Consider the following 9043-nt stretch of genomic DNA (forward strand, 5'->3'; position numbering starts at 1 on the left):
ATAGGATCGGGTCCCAGGTCGCTTACTGACTCCTGTGGGACTCACAGCTGGCCCTTTCCCCTCTCTGGACCTCAGCTTCCCCTGCTCTGCGAAACAGAGATGAAGACACACCACTGGAACAACAAGGGTTTCCCAATGGGAATGAATGATGCACAGCTAATGAACGAATGAGTGATGGACCAGGGAGTGGTTCCACTAGGAGCCCACAGCAGCAGCTGACTTGGGGTGGCCAGGACTCCTTTCTTCCCGAGGCCCTTGGTCATTTATTTTTGGTTAATTAAATGGTAAGATTTTCACGTCTGATTATTTACTGCCAGCCGGCTTCATTACCAGCTCCCCCATAAATCACAGTGGGGGAGCCTGGCTCCAGCTCCCTGCCCCCACCCCACTCCCAGGCTGAAGCCCCTGTCCCCTAGCAGAGCTGGCCTTTAGGGGACCACAGGAGAGATGGGAGTTGTGACATTTCCTGTCCTGGAGAGGCTTCTCCTGACCCCTATCCACCAAATCTTGTGCCACCTAGATGCACTGCAGCCTCCTACAACAGGGTCCCAGAAAGGACTTGTCACTGCTAGTAGTGATATGTCCAGAAGAGTCGGTCTCATCAGGTTGTCATGAGCACCTACTATGTGCCAGGCCCTTCACAAGCCTGAGCTCACTGCACTGATTAGACCAACACTTTAAGCAGAAGGTACAGAAGATTAGGACCCAGATCAGGCTCAGGGGTCTGTGCCCCAATGACCCTGCCTCAGTGAGGAAGGAACATAGGCTTTGGGGTCAGATGGACCAAATTCTAACTCCAGCTCTAATGTCCACTAGCTATAGGCATTACAAGTGCCTACAAGAGAAAGCGAGTGCCTTTACTCCTCTCGGCCTCAGTTTCCTCAGTTATCAGGTGGGGATGGTACCCACCTGGGGACAGTGGGAGCTCCAGAAGTGCTGAGCACTTCTAGAAGACCCCAAGGGACAAAGAATGAGTGGGTGGGAAAGCAAGAGAGCAGGCGGTTGGGTAAACCCAGGAATGACGGAGGGGAAGCGGCACAGAGGAAGGGCGAAGGGGAGAGGAAGGAAGGGAAGGAGGAGGGAGGAGGGGGAAAGAGGAGGGGGAAAGAGAAGGGGGAGGAGGGAGGGTGGGCCTGCACCCAGCAGCTCCCCAAAGGCGAGAATGCCCTGCCCCCCTTAGCCCCAGCCCCTCCGCCAAAAGCCTGTGGGGGCCTCCCTGCGGCATCCCCAGCAGATCTGGAGCTCAGGGGGCCCCTCACTGGGGGCTCAGAAAGCAGGGCTGGGGGGTGGGGGCAGGTGGGCTTCGCCCAGCCCTGGGCCTAGTCTTTAACTATTACATTAAGCGTCTGCTTTGCCATTCACGATCGGAGAGCATTTTACCCCTGAGATTTTGATTTTATTACCTTCCAGGGAGAGGGCCAAGCAAGTGTTCTTATTGATTTGCACATTAAATATATTAGTAATAAAACAACATCTCCGTAAACCAATTGTAAAATCAATATTAATTGGTACCAAAATATCACGAGTAGTTGAATTACAATTAAGAGAGGGGGCGAGTGATGCCTCAGGGCACAGGGTGCTGAGGTCCCAGCAGGGAGAGTGGTTGCGGGAGCAAACTTCAGTGTCAGGCAGACCTCGGTTCCCCTCTCTGAGCCTCAGTTTCCTCATCTGCTAAATGGGGATAATCATTCTAACAGCCAACGTTTGGTGTGGACGAAAGGAGGCCATGCGTATAGAGTGCCTGGCAACAGCAGGTACCCCCAAAAAAAGTTCTTTCTTCTTTTGTCTCAGTCCCTGCTGTGGGCCAAGTGTAAGTCATTCCCACTATAGTAAGAAAGGGTATTATTGGCAATGGCAGAGAGAGGCATGGACTCAGGAGAGAAGAGCAGGAAAGACAGGAGCTCTGTGGGGGTACAGTCATCTGGGAGGGTTTGGGAGGGCTTCCGGGGGAAGTGACTTAAAACTAAGACCTGAAAGTGGGAAGAGGAGCCAAGGGAGGGGTTCGGTGTGGTGAAGGAAAGTCAGGGCTGCATGACCTTGTTATTACTCAAATAAGAAAAAGCAAGTCGATCAGGGCGAGTTGAGGGTTCCTTGCATTTTCTGGTCAAAACCACCTGAATTTAAATCTCACCTTGGCCACTACTGGTGTATTCGTCAGCTATGGCCACAGAAATGCTGCATAACAAGGTACTTCACGAACCCAGTCATTCTCAGTAATACGTATTTGTTGTCACGCTCATGGGTCTGCAGGTTGCCTGTGGTTTGGCTGATCTAAGCAGAGCTTGGCTAAGAGACTCTGCTTCAGGCTGAAGGGGAGGTTCAAGTTTACCCCATGGGTCTCTCCTCACTCTGGGACCGGCAGCTACACGCGGGATGCTCCCACCACAATGGTAGAACAGGAGCTGAGTGAAACCATATAGTACATTCGAGGCCACTAACATTCCATTGGCAAAAACAAGTCCCATGGCCAAGCTCAGTATCTATGGGGCAGGGAAATACACTCCATCCATGATGGGAGGGGGTGAAAGATTTGCTGAACAATTATCCAAAGTATCGCAGTGACCATGGGCCTCTGTTTACTCATCTGTAAAATGGGACATTGCACAGTTACCGTGTAGATCCATGGAAGTCATGTACATGAAGCCATGAGCACATTGCTTCCTACATGAAATAACTCCTGGGGGGTTCCCTGGGACGCAGGCACTACACTCTCCTGCTTCCCCAGGTGGTTGCCTTGCCAGAGGGATCTGGGCAGAACGCACACCCGAGAGGTACCTACTTCTCAAAGCAACACAGTCATTTCCACCTGAATCAGTGAATGCTCCTCACCCCCAAGCATCCCATCTGGAAGAACCGCAGCTGACATGCCAGCCCTGTGGTCCCAGTGACCCTCACCACCAAAAGGCGCCAACTGGAAGCTTGGTTCCCACCCCCAAGGAGCCATGGGGAGTGGTCATCCCTTATTTGTTTCATTGGTCTAAAGGCATCCATTTTCTCTGCTGGCCACCCATACCAGGGAGGGCAGATTTCAGGGGAAGGAGGAAGGGGCGTGGCAGGGGCACATAGGGGCATGACCAGGTGCCAACTGTGCAGCCCACACCTCTTTCTTAGCTGTGAAGTGGGGGAGTCAGAGGCCTGAGGAGTGGGAGCTTTGCTGGTTTCCAGCCTCAGGCTCCGGGCCCTCCAGTCCCCACCCCCCTGGCTGGAAAGCAGCCCAACCCAGCCCAGGATCAGGGCTCGGCCACCCCATGCCCACCAACACGAAGGCTCCCGCAGAGACCCTGGGGCGCTGAGACATGTAAGAAAGCGAAATGCAAGGGGTGAGGGGGATCGAGTGCATTCCTGGCCCGCTCTGCCCGCGGTTTCCAGCTGTGCCCGCCTGTGTGTGCACTGCTGTGTGCACACCTCTGTGCATGTACACAGGTGTGCATCGTGTGCGTCCCGTGGAGGGCCTGCTCGAGTGTGTGCACAAGCACACATGTGTAGCTGTGTGTCACACAGGACTACCTTTTGCACATCTGTGTGCTCTCATGCACTTGAGGCGTGTGCATCCGACAATGACCATGCTTGTCTGCCTGCGGTGTGCGCAGGTGCATGTAACTGTGTGTGCACACAGGGGGAGGCCTAGAACCCGCCGTCTGCTCGCCTTTCTCCAGCTAACTGCCCTCTGCCAAACTCCAAGCTTTCCCCGGGTTGAAAAGGGTTAATGCAGTGTGTTGCTATTAATTATTGTTTTTAATTTTTTCTTTTTTTTTCTTTTAGCACTGCTACCTCTGTGGCCTTTACCAGCTGAGCTTTGAGAAATAATTCCAGCCACTGGGATTAAAGCATTTCTAAGAAAAGAGGAACATAAGACTCCGCCTTTCCCCCTCCCCTCTCCCCTCTCCCCCCACCTCAGCCCTGTCACCAGCAAGGCCCATGGCAGAGAAGGAAATATTGTGCTGGGGCAGTGGTCTCACCCACGTCCCCCCAGTCTCTCCCTGGGCCCTGAGGTCTGGAGCCCCACTCTCCCACCAGGAAGACAGCCACCGTGGAGGAGACTTCGGCCTCTCCCTGGAGGTGGCTGGAGGGGTGTCAGCACCTCCCTCCCACCATCCCCGCATTGTAAATAATGCTGAAAATGAGTAGTTTTTAAAGAGTGTCCAGTGGGATTCTGGAGCCTTGTTTTAATTATACAGAAACAGCATGGGTGCTCGGGCAGATGTTGGCACTAATTGTTTTGAAAGCAGCCCTCTTGGCTTCGCAGATCCTGCATTTGGGCACATTTTATGCAATTCCCCAGTCATACAGGTGAGGTCATCCCTCTGCTGAGCAGGCAGACGGCTGCTCCCCACACACCCAGGCCCCCCCCCTACTTCATCCAACCCCCCCTCAGCCCTGCAGGGGAGCAGAGGAGTGGGGCAGACCAGGAGCTTGCATTCTGAGCCCCTCCTCTCTTGATCTCACCCCTACCCCCTCCTGCCCTGGCCTCAGGGACCCTCTAAAGCAGCCAGATGAGAGGACTTTTCGAAGCTGACAACAGTGTCGGGAAGAAGAGGCAGTGATGCAGACTATGGGAGAAGCCAGGGAGAGAGGGATTCTCCCTTATACATCCCTACTACGTGCCTAGCCCTCTGCACACATTACCTAGTTTAATTATGCCCAACAGTTCTGCAACGTCAGTGGGGACCAGAAGGCTCAAATAGCTGCATAGCAAGCCAAGGTCACACAGCTTGACGGCCACACAGTCAAGGTTCCGGTCTCGACCCTTCTCCCTCACGAGGAGGCTGGAAGGGCAAAGAGGAACAGAGGTGGCCAAGGAATGTCCAAGGAAGGGATGAGTAGATGGCTGGCTGGACGGATGTGCGGGGGGGTGGGCTGGAGGGAGACGTGGCTGGCCACGGCCTGAGCTGGGGGAAGAGAGGCAGGTGCTGGGGGCAGTTTTTGCCTTTAACCCATCAACCGCCAGATGGGCTTCTAGTAGGCTAATGGATTCCTTCTGAGACAGCCTGACTGGGGGGCTATGGGAGGCGCAATGGGGGGGGGGGGTCTGGAATCAGTTATCAGGTAGGAATCTAACAGAGACAGCCCCGGGGTGGGGGGATGCTCAGAAATAAACAAGAGAAAAAAGACACAGAGAAATTCGGACAAAAAGACAGACAGAGGCCGAGCCAGAGAGGGATGGAGAGGAGGCTCCGGGGAGCAAGGCAGGGCGCAGGGGGCCCTGCAGAGGGACAGGCCTGGACGGGAGGAGGTGATGGATGGCGCGCCCATCAATTTCTGAAGGCCAAGGCTCAGAGAGCAGCAGAGTCAGTGAAATTTACATTATTAATCTCTTGTAATAATCTATGACTCAAGCAGGCTGAGGAAATAGCAGCGGCTACGCAGTGACCAGCCTATATAAATAACGGCTCCGCGCTCAATTTAATTGCACTCTAGTGAAAGTGCTCCTCTTGTATCTTTCTAATTACTTTAGTTTCATTAGGTCTAGCAGAGAAAGAAAGAGAGAGAGAGAGAGAGCCGGAGAGAGGGCGGGGGGAGCGACTCCATTGAGCGCCGCAACAATGAAAAATTCATATTCCGATTTTTTTTTTTGTTCTGTGAAATATTTAAATGTTAATAGCCATTCAGTCCCTGACATGCTATCTCACCAGTGTGGAGTTAAACAGAAAATCTATTTAATCTAAGGAATCTCATTAAATGGTCGTGGCAAGGCAGTGGCTTGAAGGTAGTCAATAGCGGGGGAGAGAGGGGAGAGAGAGAGGGAAAAAAGAGCTCACTAAGATTCTTTAATTTAATTTATTGTCGTGCATGAGACACCAGGAGAGGCGGAGAGATGCTGGTTCCTGTGCCTCCATTTGAGTGGATACTGATTAAATGTTTTCTATTGTGCTGCAGCTGGTATGTATTATCACAGAGAGAGTGAAAAACACAAACTCTCAGCAATTTTGACTGCTTTCCAAATATTAGCTCCTTTTAAAGCCATTAAAAGATTATCACTGATTTAACCAAATGTCTGTTTGGAGCATTAGCAACAGTCTGTTCTCTGAATCCCCAGAATGCCATTCCTCTCTCCTCTCCTCCGATTATCTCATACACCCAGCAGTATTTAATTTCATTCCCATGAATATGCAATGAATTTAATTTTGAACACTATTTTCATCTGCTCCTGTAATCACAAAAAATGCTGGTGTAATTAGTTTCTAATTACTTGCTTTAATTGTTGTAGTAATCATTTTAATTACCCAAATGCACAGACATCAAATGCTAAAAGGAAAATAATCCTCTTGTACCTCCTACCTTGTCTTTTTACACTTGGTGTTTGATATCTCGATTTTGACACAGGCAACCTTCACCCAGCCAGGGGGTCCTGGAGGGGGGAGTTCTGGGGAAGGGGGCGAGGGGCCCGGGGAGGCCACTCCTAGCCCGGGCCTCAGTGCAATCTGCTCACTGAAATTTGCATGCCCCCCAAAAAACCATTAAGTTAAAATATACAGTTATTGTACCTTTCTGGGCCGGGCGCCATGCAAGAGCTTATTGCTGAAGCCCAAACCGGCGCGAGCAGATGGTAAATCATGAAATTTTATGAAATTATTACGCCGGCGAGGTGTTTTGAATAGGAGCAGCTGTGAAGGAGATGGGACGTTATAAACACTCACAGGTGTTACCATCTCCCCCACTGCCAGCCGCAACATAAAAAAAAAAATTAAATTATAAACAAACCGGCAAATGTTGTAATCTCTCTCCTCGACACACTCCTTACAGGGAAATTGCTTAAACTAAGCAAAGAATTCAATTTTAATTTGCATAAAATATTTATCAAGGCTTACGCAAATTTCCGCGCAGCTCCCTTCCTGCCAAGTTTAAAATTGCTCAGACATACAGAGGTGCAATATCTGCGTGTGAGGAGGCCATTAGGCCAGCCCTCCCGGCCACTCGAGCCCGCACAGACGGACACACGCCTCTGTCGGCAGCCAGCCGGCCCTGCCAATTTTTCCCTTTTTTTCCCTTCCCTTTTTTTTCTCTCTTTTTTGCAAACAGATTGTTTTTCTCATTATGTTTTTATATCTACCTAAACTGTTAATTAGGCACTTAGAAGATTTTTTATTGGGGCCTAAGTGTAACAAGCTGCTTTGTTTGCAGGCACATACCTTGCTCTGCTCTGTAAACACCGGCTCTTCCTCCAAAGCCGCATTTCCTGTCAATTACGGGCTGGCGACAGGCACCGCGGGGATGTGGCCCCAGCGTGGAAGGGGTCTCAGATGTCCAGGCTGGTTGAGGACTTTGGCTCCAGGCTGGGTCCTGGCCTGGTCACAGGGGAGAGGGAAAAAGAGGAGACAGATGGGAGGCTGAGGATGTTCACAAGGTGACTCCAGTGAGCCCAGCAGGACACGGAGCTGCTTCTAAGCCCGGGGACAGTCGGCCTAACTGCAGAAGGCGGGCCCTCAGCAGCTGCACCCGACCTCCCTGCTCTGTCCACGCAAATGGGGTGCTCACCATCCAGCCACTGGCCTTTCTATTCCTTGAACTCTGCCGACCTCATTCTCACCTCAGGGCCTTTGCACTGGCTGTTCGTCTTCTTAGAAGGCTCTCCCCCAAAATCTTTACAGGGCTGACTCTTCAGCTCAAAGGACGCCTCCTCAAAGAAGCCATACCTGACTGCTCAGCCACCTGCACGTGGCCCTGGCGACTTTCTGATGAGCCTGTCGAGGTGCTTATTGACTCTCCTCCATGGGGAGAGAAGCTCTTTGAGCAGAGATTGTCTCTCCAGTTCACTGCATTAACCCCACCAACAAGAGCAGTGCCTGGCACATAGTAGGTGCTCCACAGATAAGTGAGTGAGTGAATGAATAAATGAATAGCGACCCTGCATATAGACACATGAACAAATCTTCAGCCTCTCCTTAGAGACAGCCACTACACCAGCAGGTGCTCAATCACTATTTGTTGAAAGAATGGATGACACTTGGCAACGTTGCCTTTGACTCTGCTCGATGGGTCAAGTACGTGCCCAGAACAAGTAAAATGAAGATGCCTCACACTCCAGGCCCCACAGGTGCCCTTTTCTCTGCCACCCACACAACCTGCCCTTCTGTGTCCAACTGAATTGCAGCAAATTCAGCCAATCAGAGCCCATCGCCACCCTGGTCCCCACAGGCCACTGTCAGAGGCGCCCACGTCCACCCTCCATCAGCATTAGTGTGGCTGCTACAGAGGGAGGGAAAAGCCCCCTTCCTGAGAGGCTGGGATCAATGGGGAGAGTGAATTACTGTGGTGAGTGGCTAATCAGGAAATAATCCAGTTATACACATCACAAAAATGTCTGTGCATCAGATAGAGAACTGGGTTTATGGGGAAGACAGTGCTGAAAGCAGGGGCTCTGGGGTGCATGCCCGGCCACCTCCACCCCTAGCCTCGTGGCTGCCCTGTGGATAACAATAGGCCCCACCATGGGGTTGCTGGAGGATACGATGAGAAATGCATGGAAAATCCTCACCACTCCACAAATATCAACTCCTAATATAGTCACTAACACGTTGCCCCAAGGCCTTGTTCCTGGGGTCCCCAATGGCTGTGGTACACACTCTGCTGAGAACCCTGCATGACCCGTCTTCCGCAGGCCCTAGGTCTGAGACAGGCAGACATTCCCATTTAACAGATGAGGGAACTGAGGCTCGGTAACTGGCCCAAAGTCCCACAGGGGCAGAGCACCAGGAGTCCTGAGCCATCCGTGGAAGAACAGGAGGGACCAGGGGCCTGTTCCAACACAGTGCAACTGGAAATCTTCCAAGGTCATGGTCAGTGTGGGCAGATTCAGCCCAAGGCAGAAAAGGGTGAAGTATAATGTTGGACCAGGTGGGAGAGATGACCTGAGGTTTTAAGCTTCCAGGAGGTCAATCCGCTTGCAGCCTGAACTCAGGGGTTGGCGGAACCAGGGCAGAGCCTGCACAGCACCAGGAGAAGCGGTGAACGCCGCCATCCTGTGTCACGTGCGGTGCGCAGTGTAAGAGGCTTACCAGCCGGCCCTCGCTGGATTCTGGCCCCGGCCTAGACAAGGATTTGT

This window comes from Miniopterus schreibersii, assembly GCF_964146895.1.
Source record: "Miniopterus schreibersii genome assembly, chromosome: 11".
NCBI classification, from domain to species: domain Eukaryota; kingdom Metazoa; phylum Chordata; class Mammalia; order Chiroptera; family Miniopteridae; genus Miniopterus; species Miniopterus schreibersii.